Below are 17,051 nucleotides of genomic sequence, written 5' to 3' on the forward strand. Positions count from 1 at the left end.
TTTTAAAAGGTGGCTATGATACTGGAAATTTTGGAAAATAAAAAACTGCAGCAAACGGATTATTGGTATGTATGGGATAATTGGGCATATAACCACCATGAAGTAGATGGTAGAAAACGAGTATGAAAACCTTGTGGAAGAACTTCAGCTGCAGCCATTGTGAGTAATTTAACCAAGATGCATGCAGAGCCAGTCTCAGCAGTACCCTATACTCTTCTCCCTCCTTCTTGCTTGCTGGTTCTTCACCAATTACTTCTGCTGTCCCCAACACTTCTGCTGGGCTTTAACCTGTGATGTCTAATGTTATCCTTAATCCTATCACAATGGAGGCAGTGGTGGTGGGGTGCATGTATTTTGTGTGACACGCTCCTCCCATACCTCAGGTGTTACATGTATACACACCCATCACCCCTGGTATCCTGGGGAATCATATGCCTAGGTTAAAGCTGATATGCGTTGTTATTTTATATTAATTGTTCTGGATATGATCCATCCTGGACCAATGCTGGCCTGCTGCTGAGGGAGTTGTTCCATCTACATGAGCAAGATGAGACGTTTGAAAAAAACATGAAGTTGACCCTACCACCAGGGAGTGGTCAGATTTCTGGCCTCAGATTGATGCTGGTCAGACACAGGTAATTGCCAAACAGTGTTTGGAGATCTGATAAACATGATTAGAGCTTGTGAGGAGACAAGGGTAAATTGAACTGAACTACAGAAATGTAGACAGAGGCCAGAGGAAAGCTTAGCATCTACGGAGAAAGACTGTAACAGGTTTTGTTGAGGTATGGAGGAATGGTTCGCCACAATTTTAATAATATGTTATTATTTACTATAATAAAATACAGCAGCAAGTGTATTTGTGACCAAGCTGCCTCTGACAACTGAAACTATTTTAAGGATTACATGCCAGCATGACAAAGAAAAAATTAGAAACATATTATATTACCTGGAGGTTCTAGACTTGTACAATACCTAAACGATCTGTTACTGGCCAAGCAAGACACATGAAGATTGTTTGGAAGATACTGTTTGTCCATATACTGCTTTAGCAGGTCATCCAGGGATTTCTTTGTTCAAGGACCTTCTTGGGAGATGCCCAGCTCGGGGCATCTTTTAAAATGTACTTTTACAGAGGAGTCTGTTGTTCAGCTTATTGGTTCAGTGGAAAACTAGTCAAACCCAGTTATGGTGGCTGGCCTGTGTAATTTCCATAACACCAGGTCCCACCAGCACTGCCAGAGTCGTCCCTAGACAGCCCAGTGTCACCTGGGGGAAGATATGTCTGCTTTGCTGTGGGAGAGATGCCGAAGAGACCCAGGAAGGGAGGAAGGCTGTCCAGGTGAGATAACTTTGGAGTGAAGCAGAAAGCAACTCAAGGTGCGGGTCAGCGGCACCCAGGGTGCAGGAGATGACATAGAGCCTCTGCCTCCTGCACAGGAACCCAGAGGCTGATATCCCCAGCATGGAAATGGTTATTTTAAATTATGGCCCCAGACATCTGGGTCAGGTAAGCAATACTGGTTTTGCAGTGGTGTGACTGTGAGGCTTTTATAAAAACTACCCCTCAACTCAGCATCCAATTGTAAGGATTTGGTTTTCAGTTGCAAAGGCAAGTTTCCAGCCCAGACCTGCGGCTGGGTGTGACTGTCCCAGGCTGGTGGTGGCTGACACGAAGGAGGAGGTGGCAGCAGCCCTGGTAGCAGTCACTATGTTGTGGAAACACGCATTACGAGGACATTGAGGCGCGGCCACCTGCCCCGTACCAAGGGTGACGGAGGAGTTTTGTGGCTGCTATTACCAAGGGGAGATTTGTTTGTGTCACACATGCTTCCTCAACCTGAGAACGGTGGCAGGGGGAATCAGCAGAGGAGACTGGAAGAACTTGCAAAGCACTTGTGGGGTAGTGTGCTGTTGGTCAGGTTTTCAGAAATACCCTTGAAAGTCAACAAATCCATTTTTAGCAAACCTCGGTTTAAAGCAAATACTGAAGCTGAGACTTAACCACTTGCTTGAGAGTTTTGCCAAGGGAGGTTCCCATAGGAGCAATATCCCAACACAGTGTAAAGAGATACTGGCCCCCACTGAGCATCCAGTGGCTGCCAGAGATCCCTCCACAATGCTCTGCAAGCAGGTGCTACCTGGCTTAGCATCTCACCGAATCTAGCTGTAGACAATCACATTCATTTCTACCTTAAAATTTATGATGATATTTTTATTAACATGGGGGAAAGCTGGTTTTCCTTTCTAATGCTTCTTTTGTTGAACACTGTCAGAGAAACACTGGTGTTCACCTGTTCAATACCCACCACCAGGAGATAACTCTATTTTCTTTCCCAAATATATAAACTCAGAGAAATGTTCGATCTGTATCTTCCCTTTTTTCCTTCACTATAATGTATTTTAACAAAATCTTTAGGCAGTGTATTTTAACAATATCCTTTTTCAATCTTTCAAGCTTTTTGCTCAATGTCTGTAACAAACCCTCCAGTACTATTACATTCATCATAAGAAAGATTTGATTAAAATGCGATACTTTAGAGGAGAAACCAAAAAAAAAATGCCAAAGTCCACAGTTTACCCTTGGTATGGCTATAACTGCTTCTCTCTTTCTTACTTCCCCAATGTAAAAGGAGATTTGATCTTTTGCTCTGGAGCTAAAGTTTTTCTTCCTCAAGCTTTGTTTAAAATCTATGATGGTCTACAAATTTAACAGCTGTGCAACGACATCACTGACAAAATCCAGCAGCTTTGAATCAGCACCCACTGGGATAGGGGGTATTCATTGTGCACTTATGCTTGGATCTAGAGGCTTGGCAGCACAGCAGGACTGCCGAGCTTTCTCATTTCTAGTTTCCCCTAGGATTTACTGAAGTCCATCACTTAATTAAATCATCCTGTGATCTGAAGACTCAGCAGGATTTGCATCCTAAAGAAGCAGCCTGCATCACTTCTCCCTTGTTAGCAGGGGCAAGATTTACCACACTGCTGGCAGTTGTACCCTTTTCCTCTTTTTTTTTTTTTTCCCCACATTATATGTGTGGATTTTTTCACAATGGATTAGCAGAGGTGCCTCGTTTATCAATTTATTATGATATTTTATAAGCTAAAAATGTCTGACACTAAACTGCTAAATATTACCCATTTATAACAGTATTTTTTGCTATATTGGGCTTCTCCCAGCAGAGACTTTTTCCACTTCTTCCTTTCCGTGCGCTTTCTAGATAAGCTGTGACACAAGAAATACAGCTGAGACTATGTCACTGGAGAGAATAGAGATGGAATATAGCAGTGATGGGTTTTTATTCCCCTTCCTATTGCCAAATGACAGTACACTCAAAAGTGAGTATCCAAAAAACCACAGTTTAACCAAACGATTTATACTTTTCATTTCTGTGTTGTATAAGAATACTCCTTTTCTAGTAGACAATGAAACACAAGGAGTTAAAAAAATCTGAATTTAGGGAAATTATTTCACATGAGAGGACGACTTGCCCTTTTCTCCTAAAATTCCAACTGATATTACATAGCATTGAAGATCAGGGGGGAGAAAGGAGGAAGAAAAAAAAAAAAAAAGCAAAAAAGAAGCAGGAATTCTCCTCTAGCTGAGATGGTAACCAAACCAAAACTATCCAAAATACCAGGGACAAAGACTCAGGCAAGTTTTTCTTATCCTATCACTCTCTGAGGGTTCAGACCTGAAATTAAGGTACCATTCAGGGGCCACACAGCCCCTTTCTTCTGTCATCTGGACTGCAGAAAAGTGACAGCTCAAAGTTTCTAGAGGGAGCAAGCCCAGGGTGCCTGCTATGACCCCCTGCCAGCTCCAGGAATGTCAGCAGTGCTTTTCCAACTCTGGAGATGCTCCAGCTCTCCTGCACGTGTATTAGTGAGAGCACCACCTGAACACAGCCCCAGGACGCCATGCCTTGGCATAGCACAGGTTCAGAAGCGTGCTGTGATCACCTGCCTCCCACGCAAAGGTTTATCCCTGCAACTAGGGGAGACCTGGTGCTGAAAACATTGCACAATGGAATGTGATAGAAGGAAGTGCAGGAGAGCGGACAGGTTTTCACAAAGTGCAAGAAACTCTGCTGTTCAACATGCCCCTCTGCTCACACTTTCTCCTACTAACAGGGATCCCAACATCAACCCCTCCTTTCAAGCTCCCAAACAACCTTCAGTGCTCCCAAGTGATAATGCTTGAGGCCTAGACAAAACTAAACCTCTCAGAGTGTGCCCAATTATAAAATCCTTTCCAAAAGTCATCCATCATCTTGAGCTTACGTTACTAAGATAAACCTCTTCTCTCCACTCCTGCTCCTGCAACAGAAGGTCTAGAAGGCATAGTGAAGCGCTATCCCTGAGCTAGCACAGCACATATGAGCCCAAGTATTAGGAGTGTCCACATGAGTGAGATGCAAGTCTCTGGGAATCCAATTAGTTTGTATAAACACATCCAAAAAGCTCACAAAAAGGACAGGAGAATTTGATTACACTGCAACTCCATTTCCAAAGCCATACATCTTCCTGCTCCAAGCCTTTCTTTACGTCAAAGGAGTTTCACTTTTCATTTTTTATTCTGCCTCCAATTTTTAAGTCAAGAGAACAACTGCACCTGAGTGCATGTTTACATACACACAGCCACCCTAGGAGTTTTATCCAGACTCCCAGCACTGTGACTGAAGGGTCACCCTGCCTTTCTACCATATGTCAGCACCTATACAAGATCTGTACGTATTCTACCTCTGTCCCCATCTTTTTTGGATTATTAAAAATAATTTAACTAAAGAAGACATTTTCTGAGAAAACTGCATTGGTTTCCACTATAAAATCTATATAAAATATCACAAATAAACTTCATGCCAAAATAAGAAGAAAAACACCCTTTCACTTTTTGTATATGACTTTGACTTTTGTTTTCAAAGTTGGGCAGACAATCACCTCCTTCCATTTTGTTCAAATGTTGTGAATCAGCAAGCAAAAACTACTACTTTGCAAAGGCTCTGACTTCATGTGTTCTCTGCTTGTGTTAATAATTTAGTGCAGATGCTGTTAGCACCTACTTGTTTATGCCGACTGATGTCCATGGGGACATCATCTTCAAAATGCGGTATTTTCACAGACAGTTTGCTGTCTCAGTGACAGTTTGCTATCCATCTTTATCTGTCTTGCACTGAAGCTGGTACACTCTCCCAATCTTTTATTATATGCCTTATTGGCAAATAAAAGGTTTTGCTTCTTTGCTTGTGGCTAGCATTTTTCTCCAGCTAATGCTACCATTGTAGCATGCTGTCATGGTAGAAGAAAATTTGCATATTGCACAACCACACTGGTGTGGGGAGAGTCTGCGTGCCACTCCTCACACTCAGAGCAAGGCTGGCTGCACTTAGCTTTGCTGCCATCATCCTCTCCATTGCTGCACAGGTCCTAGGCCAGCATCCAGGTGAGAGCACCTGGATGAACACAAAGTTAACGCTCTTCTCTTTTAAAATTCTGCTGTTTAGGGATCCTCCAATCCTGTTCCCAGTCACTGTCAAAATTAATAGAGCTAGCTGTGATTGATTTGCCCTTTCTCTCAGACATGGCTTACAAAAGTTAGCTGCCCCAGCACATAATCTCTTCTAATCCTCTTCCTTGTGCCAGAGTTCGCTACTCCTCCACCCCCAACATTGGTGGAGGTGGAGGAGTAGGAAGCTGTGGTACATGGACCAGCTATGAGTAACTACTGACACACTACTGCCTCTCTGCACCAGCCCTTGCCTTGGCAGTACTCACATCTACCACTCAAATCCCTGTCGCATATGGTGCAAACATAAGGTGGTGCTGGATGTCCCTGTGATCATGGAGAGAAGAGACCACAGGATGTCAAGTAATAAAATACCTCCTAAAAGGAAGACTGGGGAGAGGATATAGGATAGAGTTTGCTGCATGGGCTCTACATCTGAGCCTTTGTGCAAACAGGGCAAGGCCTGCCATGAACACCATGCGAGGCTTTAGGGGCTACAACAGGAAAAACGGAAGATGCACCAGGTGCATCTTCCCAAGCCTTTCAATGGGCTTTCTGGGTATTCAGTTGTTCTCTCGTGCTTCTTTCTCTGCTCTTGGGCAATGTGTGTTTTCCTTTGTCTTACCAACCCAAACTCCTCTTTGGTGCATCTGCCGCTGTTATTCCAAAGCTGTGCAGATTCTCTTGTTGGATCCTCACCAGCCCTTCTGCCATGGTCCTGCCAACAGCGAATTCCTTTCCCTATTACAAGCACAATGCATTTCCAAAGGATGGGGGGGAAACCCTGCATTTCTACCTGTTTTTTTTTCTTCAAGAATTAATAGTCCTTCCTTCCCCCAGCGTTTCTGAGAGAAGTGAGAAACACTCCATAAAATAAACTTTCCTCCCTAGCAGCTTTGGAAGAGGGAGCTTTTTGTTTTTAAAACAGTGCATTGCTACAGAACGCACAAACATAAGAGGTCAGTAGGCACACCTAGGATTGCCCAGTCTGATGTCCGGCATAGTGAAGGGAATAGACTGTTCCCCTAGAAGGGTGAAGAGAACTTTTCTTCCCTGATAGAGCTCAGTAAATTGAGGGTAAACACCTTGACAAAGGTTGTATTTTGTTAATGGGAAAAGCCTTAGCTTGACTTGCATGCTTTCTTTAAACAAATGAAAAAACCCAACACACCAAAAACAAAGCAAAGCAAACAACCATATGAAAGAATTACAGGAAGGGGGGCAGGGGATGGAGTTTGTATTGGCAAATAATAAAGCAAACTCATGTGAAATGTCTTATTGCTACGCAGTAACTCTTTCCCTCTTGCTTTCATTTCTTTATTTTTTGTGATTTAATAAAGGGGCCGGGAGATCTATTCTACTAACACGGAAAGCATTATTATTAAGATCTGCTAAAGTAAAAAAAGTCACATTGGCTCTCCTTCTTCCTCAGCATGCAGGGATAATAAAGACAGAGTTGTTTTACACAAAGACAAAAAACCTCCCCCAGCTAGCTCCCTACCAGAGATCCTCTGCACAAACAGCTCAATGTACTACCAGAGTTTTAGGTTTGTACCAGCCATCTTTACTGACAGAAGCACAATCTGTATTTTTAACTTAAATAATACCAAGTGTTCACATAGAGTACTTTGGTTAATAATGTCCTGAAGAAGTTCATAGTTTTTGTACAATAGCAGGCTAACGTCACTCAGAGTCAAGGGTCAGTGGAGTATTAAAAATTCACTGCGCCTCTCCTTGAAAAGCAATTTAAAAAAAGTAAAATGTCTTGCTTTAGTTAGAACAAAATTACATTTGATTCTACATGTCGCAGTTGCAATTACTGTTGAATTCAGCATTGGGAACATTCCTGAAGCTATTTCACAAAAATAATTATACCAGGTCTTTTGGTATTCAGAATGAGTAGAAATATCAACATTGTTATAAAGGTTTCAGTGCCTTTAAATTCAAGGAAATAGAACAGGGCTTTCATTGATCCTTCCTTGCTTTTTTGAACCATGAATACAATAAATTGCCTATACACCTCTGTACACACACACACACACGTACTTTGTGGTAAAGAAAGAGTAAGATTCCACTGGAACCACAGCAAGCCCTGAGCAATGGGTCACTGACACCTGCTGCCCCATTAATTAGCCTAATGTGAGTGAGTTCTTGTACAGAGGTTAATGGGAGTTTAAGATGCAGAAAGTGTTTAGCAGTACGCAGAATGAGATCCCTGTTCAGCTTTATCTGCTATTCTGAAGGCAACTCAGTGGGCCAAGTTAACCAGATAAGGAAGTCAATTGCTAACATCTAGAGCTGAACTTGGCCCAACTTTCACGGGTATATAATGAGTGGTGTAGTCAACAGTGTCATTTTAATGGTTTTATTAAGTTTCTTTGAAAGTTAATGACAAATCTTTTAAAATGCCATGTTCATTTGAATACAGAATATAGTTATATCCCAGGCCTACTTCCAAATATTTTGCTGTTAGTGTGATGAAAATTAGAGTCTGGTTTGGGCAAAATTAAAAAGGCAAGTGAATGAAATTAAGAGACTAAGCTGGGTTTTACCAGCTTCCTTAGGAATTCCTATGCTGGAAGGATGAAATAATTATTGTGATCATCTATGAACCATGTGCAATACTATATATTTAAAGTAGCAGGGTAGAAAAAAAAAAAAAAAAAAAAAAAAAAAAAAAAAAAAAAAAGAAAAAAAGAAAGTAGGGAATGCAAAGAGAATTAAATAAATGTTTCTAAGAGAAGCCAAAACCCTTCCAGGCAGAGATACACCAGCCAGCCAGCTGAGACTAGACAGAATGTAAGCAGGTTGATTTCCAGGAGCTGCTCATGAAAGGTGCCATCAGGGGCCCTCAGTCCTCAGCTTTACCTCATTTCAGCCCACACCACTCTGCTGAACCAGCTGCAGCCATGTGCTAACCTGGAGTCATCTCGGATGCAGGGATAACAAGAAGCCATGTCTTCAGCCCAAGGACTGGCTCGCCCTCCTGGGTCATCCTAGCATGAAGGAGAGGCAAGGATGGAGTGAGATCCATCCGAAGCCACGGGATGGCAGAGGGACATGGTGGAGAAGGGGAGCATCATCCCCTGCACTCCCTCTGTAGACTGCAGACTGAGGCCAGCTTCCTCCCCAACATCCACACGGTCCACCCAAGAGGTACAGCCACTGTCAGCGCAATCTCAATCCTCTGAAATTTCCCCAGGCAACAGCGCTCACATATTTCAGCAATAACTGCTACCTTGTAAACACATTCCACATTCCTGTTGCATTAAACCCCACAGGTCAAATGCAAAGCTGAACAGCCTCTTGTCTGACTGTTGTACAAGGCTTGCTCTGAGGCAGTACATGTGGCAAGCTCTTATTTGGAAAGGACCTTATTTAGTCTCTTTTGACCCTTTCAATTCAGGCCCTCTCACCTTTCAACTGATAATCACTTTCTTGAGCCATGATGAGAGACAGATGAGCCAGGGGCTCCTTTATCTTTCCTCCCTCTGAGTAAAACTCAGAGCACTTCCAGAGAAAAGAGCATGTGATTTTTAACACAAGGTCACAGCAATATATGACTACCTCAGGGATTTCAGATAGGAGTCCAGTTAATTTGGACAGTCTTCATAACCCAAATAATTTCCTACGTGAAAAGACTGGAAGGTTGCTTTCTATCCTTACCACAAAAAACATCATGGCTGAGTCCCTTCATCATTGTTTGGAACCTTCCTTCACACTCTATAGGAAAAACAGGATTTCACAAACGTAACTTTTTGTCATTTACTCCCTCATGACGTGTACTTCCAAACTTCTAATTCTCACTATCCACTCAGGACATATTTGTTTTCATGTGTTTGAAAGACAAAAGATACTCTGTAGCTCTGCTCTGCTCATATACTTGCAGGTCTGTGCTCCAAACCACAATCTGTGCTCCAAAGCAAGGATATAAGCGAATAGAAATAACTGCCACTTGCTCAGATTCTTGTTTTCTCCTTTGCTCCTTCCCTGCAGCAACAATCTCAGCAAATATAACCTCTGGCCAGTCATTCTGCATGTATAACCTCCAGTCGCCACTTCAGACTTACAGACTTTTGGAAGTCAAAACTCTGAATGCAGCTGAATAGTTTTTACTGCCACCTTGACAGAAATGTAGAGCCAAGTCTCCAGTGCACCTTACACCACCTGCACAAGCCCATTCATTCCCTTGGACTGGGAAATCAAAAGCATTTCATGGAATCACAGAATTATTTGGATTGGAAGTGACCTCTGGAAATCACCTGGTCCAACCCCCCCAGCAAGGCAGGGTCACCTAGAGCAGGTGACACAGGAACATGTCCAGGTGGGTGGGCTTTGAATGTTTCCAGACATGGAGACTCAATGACCTCCCTGGGCAGCCTGTTCCACTGCTCTGCCACCCTCAAACGTAAAGAAGTTCTTCCTCATGTTGAGGTGAAACTTCTTGTGTTTTAGTTTACAGTCATTGCTCCTTGTCCAGTTCCTGGGCATCACCAACAAGAGTCTGGCACCATCATCTTGACACCCACCTTTGAGATATTTGTATGCATTAATGAGATCCCCTCTCAGTCCTCCCGCTTCTAGACTAAGTCCAACTCCCCAAGTCTCTTCTAATAAGAGAGATCAAATGCTTTTCTTCAAGCAGCATCTCAGAGTAGGGATCAGACAGTCTGCCATGCAGAAGCAGTGCTCAGCTTTGCTGAGCTCCAGGCTGAGCTTTGCTGGAGCCACTGGCATAGACTGAGGTGCCCTCTCTGGTCTAAGGCCCGGCTCCCCATGGCACCCTGTGATGTAGTGAAATGCAGGAGGCAAAGGGAACTCGATCATGCTCCCTGCATCTCCCCAGGAAGAGGTTCCATAGACCACTGGCAGGGAATACAGTGGGAGAAATGTCTCCTTTTTCCCACATCAGCAATCGTCCTCAGTCTTCTCATTTCTGCCACTGGGACAGAAGCTCTCCCTATCCTCCTCTGACCTGAGAAGCACTTTCCTTGTAAAACCCCTCACTGGTTTAAGATCTCTGGCAGAAAGCTCTCATGTGCACGTTTGTCTCTGGCTGCATCTCCCTCTAGACAATAGAAAGAGGAAGACACTTCACAAATTAATAAGTCTAAATCAGTTTACTCCAAAGGCAGCCCTGTGCAGAGGGTATCTCTTCCTTTCTGCCCTTTCTAAACATGATTTTCAGGTTCCTGTATAGCCTCTGGAGCTTACTTGGAATGGGAGGTAGGATGGTGGGGATGGGAATGTAGAGCCATTTGAAGACTTATCGCACTTGTCCCCAGGCTCCTTTCTTTGAATATACCACAAATGTTTTACTTCAATTCTCAAAAGCCCAGTGAGATGCAGGTTATTAATTCATGACTATGACAAGATTATTATGGTTAATTTAACATGTGCAGGCACTTAACTAACTACTGTTGGGAAATATTTGTCATTAATTCAAAAATTTCCTGCCTGTAATTTGGCAGATATTGAAGAGTGCAGCAGAAATCCAGCATGACATAAAGAGCGCTCATCTGCCATCACCTTTACATGTGCCTGTACAATGCTTGAGCTCTGCCTGATTTAAATGAGCATAAGAAAACGTACTGCAGCATTCACAGATTAAATGGCACTGGCATTCAAACCCTAGAAGGAGCCTAGACGTAGGAAGTGGAACAGAGAAGCACACAATCTCCCCATGGGGAGTGAAAGGGACACCACTGGGAGAGAGGGCAGCAGAGCACAATTCCTAATCAAAGCTCAGAAAGCAAAGCTATGCAAACAAAAGCTGCTTGCATGGGCTTTCCTCCCACCTCCTGTGGGTCTGCCATGATTCCTACCGAAGCAGGTGGTGCAGAGTAAAACCAGTGAAGAGGTTTCATTTAGGAGCAACCTGTCTCTCAGGCATGGTACAGACCTTCAAGGTCATCCCAGCATTCCTGGGAACTCCTTGGCTCAAACTGCTGTTCTTTGCTTGCTTTCCCAGGGAGGCCAATGAAAAACCTGTGTGCACAGAGCTAATTACAGAAGCAAATTAAAGCTCGTGTCCAAAATGACCAATCTCATGGTACCTTTGAAGTGTCCCAGCATTTATTGGCCTTTTCTGATCCCGTGGGCAGGTCCAAAGGCAGTGATGAATCATTTTGCCCACAAAGGCTCTTTACCTCTGTGTTTTTGCAAGATCTATCACTACCATATGCATCCCCACCTATCAGGCCCTTCCTAGTACAGGAACTCCATGCACAGCCTGGTCTTCTTTAGTTCTCTCATATGGTAAACTCTCCTGAGGAGCAGTATATTTTGGTACACTTAAATCTTGTAGCTTCATATAGGTGTTTCAGGATAAAATTTGGGAACATGCTACCAGGGGGAATTTCCTGAGCATTGAATTCCCTGTTGTCGCTGGTAAACACTCCATATAATCCCTTCACAGGCTGCTTAAAGTCTGATTTTGAAAATTATTCAAATTCAAATGCTATTCAAGAACTTTGTAACTCTTATAGTTAGAAATTCCCAGACTAAATGACCAGTCTATACCTGTTTATTTTTGTGTCAATGCAATACATTCTTTGTAACAGCTTTTCTGTTCTGCCACGGGTATTTAGCAAAGATGGCCATCTCCCCTTTCAGCCTTCATCTGCAAAGCCAAACAAGCCACGGCACCTTTATTTCCTCGCAGAGATAAGCTCTCTATTATCCTGGCCATCTTACTTATCCTTCTTTGCACCCATCCTACTCTGAGCTCATCTCTTCTGGCAGTCAGATGTCCAGAACTGGACACTGGATCCCAGACAGCCTCGATAGCTAGATGACACAGAAGTCATTCTTGGATTTAAGCTCCCCAGCTCCTAGTTAAGCTTACACATGTTGGCAGACAAACACAGAGGAAGGCATTTACCTGCCTCCTCTGGTCTGCTCTCTACTGCAGAGTCCAAGGACATGTTTGAGCTATTTACTATCAAGAAACGCTATTCCATGCAAGGACAATGTTCCAATAACCTCCCCAGACTTGGCTCTTTTCTATGTCCAAGCACCCAGATGCTGATGCTGGCTGCCAATGCCAGACTACAGGACCTATTCCAGCTTCTTTTCAAACCCCGAAGTGCTGGCATACGCTCCTTTGGCTGGATTTGCAAGGGTCCAGCCATCTGTGCATCTGCAGAGTGTCTCTGGTGTAGGTGTAACGGGAAAACATTTAGCCCTTCACATGCAGTTGGCAAATATACTAGCCCAAGCCTGAGGAAATTCTGACCCTCTTTGCTTAGGGGTCTCCTTCCTTTCAGTATTTTAAAAAATATTTGTGAGTCGCAAGAGGCAGGAAATTATATATCTAACAGAGCTCCCAGCTCTGGCAGAAAAGCATTATTAAGAGGACACTATCAGGCTTTGTGAACAGAGGAAAGATCAGGAAGTGCTGGGTGATTTAATCTCTTGTGTCCCACCTATCCTATGAAGGTGCTGTTTTACTAAAAGAGCTAGGTCAAAGCTCCTAAAGAGGTTTCTGCTGTTAAGTGTCTCCTGAAAGCTGTTGACCTTGAGACTGGAACAATTAAATGAAATGTGAAGCACCTCCTCAAACAGATATTTTTCCTTCTCTGTCCTACATCACCTAACCACACAGTAGTATGAAGTTACACACTTGAGAGAGCTTTTTGTAATAAAGAACATCCTGAACTGCGTGAAGATAATGCCCTGACACATACTTTTTTTCTCTCATCGTAAGTGGACACATACCCTGTAAGTCCTAGGAATGAATGTATGAGCTCTCCCATATGTATCTCCCATATGTATGAGGGAGACAAAACCCAGATTGGACAGGCACGCTTTGAAAAGTAGCTGCTGTATCAGGTATGCAATGTGAGACTCTGGGAATTGTTTTTCTGAATACTAAATGTGGAAAATATCAGTTGAAACTGCACTTAGCCCCTCTGAAGAAATCAGCTTCTGAATGACTTTAAGTCAGCACTCAAACAGTTTCATATTAGAGATAATGAAAATATATTGCTTAAAAATAATCTGATCTTTTATGTTCCTATTCAAAATCCACCACTACAACCTCCTGTGCAAAAAAACTTGTAAACATGCTTGCAGTGTACATGTCCTACATGTGCAGAGATGTGCAGCCAGATCTTTGGCTGATGTCACTTGGCAGGCCTTTGCTCAAGTTAACTGGAGCTGTACCAAATCATAATGGTGAAGAGCTGGAACGTACTCCTTACAGACTTCTGAAAAAGGCAAGTTAAATAGCTTGCATGCACCTGGAGAGAATAATCTCCATGTTTTTCAAAATATGAAACCTGTATTTTCTTTGAGGAGTGGTCCTTCACAAAACTATTATGCTGGCACTGTGCCAGCACTAGTTTAATTCCCACCATCTCTGCTATCTGTGAGTAGAGAAGATACAGCACAAGGAAGACAATTTTTTTTTTGGAAATATTTTTCCTAGAATGGCATATCACTTTAATTTTTACATTTGACAAAGGGCTTCTACTTGTAATCTATCAGAGGAAAATAAAAAGTAGTAACAAATCCCATTGTGTTACCAACCAGAGGCAATGGTTGCTGGCCTCTGCAAACAATACATAGTTAGAGGAACTCGCTGTGTTCCATTTTGTAAATGTGGCACAAGAAGTGAGCTGCAGTGAGAGCATAGCAACTTATAACTCTTGATCACTTAAAGATTTGCCATTAGCCAATTCTACAATAAATTAACTAGAGAAGTGTAAAGGTTGTTTTCAACAATTTCTAAACACCCACCACAAGGAACTACGGAAGACAGTTCATCTTTCCACTTAACTTTTTTACTTACCCTACGATGAAACTTTAATAAGTACAAAGGCTGGTCAATACTCCCAGAACTGAACGCTGTGCACCTGTGTAACCAAGAAACACATTTCACCTGTCAGAAAACAACCTTTAAAACACTTAAGACATAAACTTTCTTCAGCTGCTTACCTGCGTAGGTTTCTGTTTGCCAGATTCAATGTACCACAAAAGGCTACTGGTGTTTCAAAAGGGATCTGTCACCTTGCCAAACGTTTAAGTGGCAGCAAACCCAGCAAAGATACTTTCAAGTTTCCACAGAGAATTCTGAAAGTCTTGATTTGGTTCGACTTCGACAGTGCACCCTGCGTCTCATCAGTTATCCAGCACAGGGCTACTCTCTGCCTTCCCCAAGCGTGAGTTATTAGCACTGCCCTGATCCTTTCACCAAGTGATCCCTGTATCTAACGCGGAAGGAGTCGGTCAGAGGAGAAAGCACCAGTATCCCCGAGTTGCTAGGTAACAAGCAGGGAGATCCTGACCTGAATTCTTAGTGGAGGCTGATGTTGCTCAGGAAGCTTAGCTGGGTCCCTCCTGGAAAGGGAGGGCCATGCCAAAAAGTTCCTCCTGGCTTTGCAAAGGCCATGGTGTAACATCACGCAGGACAAAGGGACAGCAGTTGCGCTATTTTTATGACAAAAAGGCACCTGTTCTGAAAATAGGAACGCATGCAAAAATGCTCCTTGTGCCAATGAAACTAGAAAATTTTTAACATTAAAGTAATATCCTCCTACTTCAAATCTGGTCATCAGATAAAGTGGAAGAAGCCACTCATCATGTGCACAGCCTCAGCATTAACAAATGCAATGACAGAATATTAAGTGTATGAAAGTAAAAAAATAAAGGTTATCCCAGACGTATGCTATGAATCATAACACAGAAAACTGAAGAGAAGCAAATCAGGAAGTTAATGATGACAGAAGAACTCTTCATTTTCTGTCCATGTAAATATTTTAAGTTACTGTCATGGTACTCAATTAATTACTCTATTCAGCTTGCAAACTCCTTAGGATGTGTTTTCAGAAAGATGAAAAGTAAGGGCTGAGCTAGACCCGAAGTGCCTCTGGGTCCCTTGGATGGGGTAAACCTGACCTTAGTCAACCTGTATAGTGAGTGGAAGGAAATTATGCCTCGTCATATGCAGCATAATACAAATGTCGAAGACCCAATTATCTGGAAAAAATGCCTGTTTCCTTTCTACTGACTCCAAGGAACATCTTGGCAAAAACAGCACAAAAACAGTGCTGTGAACACCACGCGTGGCATGGCTCCCACAGGCTGAAGGGGCTGGGAGGGCTCAGGGGTATCGGTGCAGAAACAAATCTTTTAATTCCAGCTGGCTGCTTCGCATCTGGGCACATTCTCACGTGTGGGCAGCTCCCTCCTTGCTCAAGTAGGTTCTGCCAGTCCCAAACAGGAATATCTATGAGGACATGCAGCTCAGCCAGGGCAGCAGCTCCCCTATCACCTTTGCAGGGCACACTCTCTGCAGGAGAGATTTGCTGTGGGTATACCTGCCACCCAGCAACCACATGGACAAAAGCTCTTTTAAAGAGGGGTCTCAAGTACAGGAAGACTGGCCTGTCACATCTAGAGAAGTCCAGCTATGACCTTAAAAGGACATTACTCCACAATAAACTTCTATCTGGTAGAAACAAAGCAATGCTTTAATGGAAAGGAAACGCACACAAGTGTCTTTGCAGAATGCCAGCCCAGCTCAGCTGTACAATGGTACACCTAATGCACGTAGTGTGGCCCCAAAAAAGACAGTCCTTTTGATATAGCCAGGTTCAGTGTGTTCAGCACAGGCTCCTGGTCAGAAAGCAGTCTCTTAGCTATGCTTGAAATCTCTCCCTCCCCCAAAAATGTCCATATTTACTCAGGGAATCAGTCTATCCCTGCAGCAATTATAACTGTCCAAAAGCAGATGAATATTAAGGTGCTTCAAGTACCTTTCTGAACAAGTGCCAAAACCCATCACATGAATAGGAAAATTATAGTTCTTTTGTTCATTTCCCTTCTCTCATTTTATTGCAGGAACAGGAATAGCTCAGTGTTAAGTCCTATCCCAAAAGCACTTAAATTTTCAGACAAAATAGTTATGGATGTCATGACCTGAATTCAGCAAAGCTGAATTAATTCAGGCTTTAAATAGAGTCACAATAAAAAAAAAAAAAAAAAAACCAAAAACATATAGATAACCAAGAGACATTGGGAGGAAACAAACTAAAATTCTAAGATGTTAAATATACACTCACCTGCTGCTAAAGAAAAGCTGATCACGTAACAAATCTGAGTGCAAATTGGACATCATAGCTCTGTGAATTGCAACTGGTTTTTAAGTAGTCCAGATATCCTGAAACAATTTTCTGATGAAAGGCCATCTTACAGATATCACCACAAGAAGGCAAAACAATGCAGAGAATCTGCTCACAGAAATATTTGTATTTTAGACAGCACTAGATTAATTTTTTTACTCCAGATTCCGCTTTTCAGTACTGCGTCTTTTCCTACAAATTCTTCTAAATGGCCCTAATGTACAGCAATGCAACAAGCTGACACTAAATAGAAGAAATTAGAGAAAACAGAGGAAGCTTGTCAAAATGAAAGGTGCAGCCAATAAAAGCTTTTAATAACAAGGTCCTTAATAGAGGTAAAAAGAAATTAAAAGACACAAGTATGGTAGATTTGAGAAGAAATGGAGAATTGCTGAGTCCGAGAGACAGGAAGAGGG

At 42.7% G+C, this 17,051-nt stretch overlaps 1 protein-coding gene across 6 annotated transcripts in view; it reads right to left on the reverse strand.

The window, feature by feature from the left end:
* The window catches only part of KIAA1211L (KIAA1211 like), a 65,056-nt gene that overhangs the window by 28,528 nt on the left and 19,477 nt on the right, over positions 1 to 17,051 (reverse strand). For 3 of the 6 annotated variants that reach the window (XM_027896607.1, XM_027896606.1, XM_027896602.1), the window contains exons 1-2: positions 14,450 to 14,712; positions 14,304 to 14,367 (exon numbers count right to left, since the gene is read on the reverse strand). The gene's annotated coding sequence lies outside the window, so the exon portion shown is untranslated. Of the gene's footprint in view, positions 1 to 14,303; positions 14,368 to 14,449; positions 14,713 to 14,799; positions 14,850 to 16,575; positions 16,598 to 17,051 lie in introns of those variants that run through there. The other 3 variants (XM_027896605.1, XM_027896604.1, XM_027896603.1) reach the window with 3 other exon arrangements.

Source organism: Empidonax traillii, unplaced genomic scaffold (genome assembly GCF_003031625.1).
Source record: "Empidonax traillii isolate 1590-97213 ecotype Southwest subspecies unplaced genomic scaffold, ASM303162v1 scaffold503:size689781, whole genome shotgun sequence".
Taxonomy (NCBI): domain Eukaryota; kingdom Metazoa; phylum Chordata; class Aves; order Passeriformes; family Tyrannidae; genus Empidonax; species Empidonax traillii.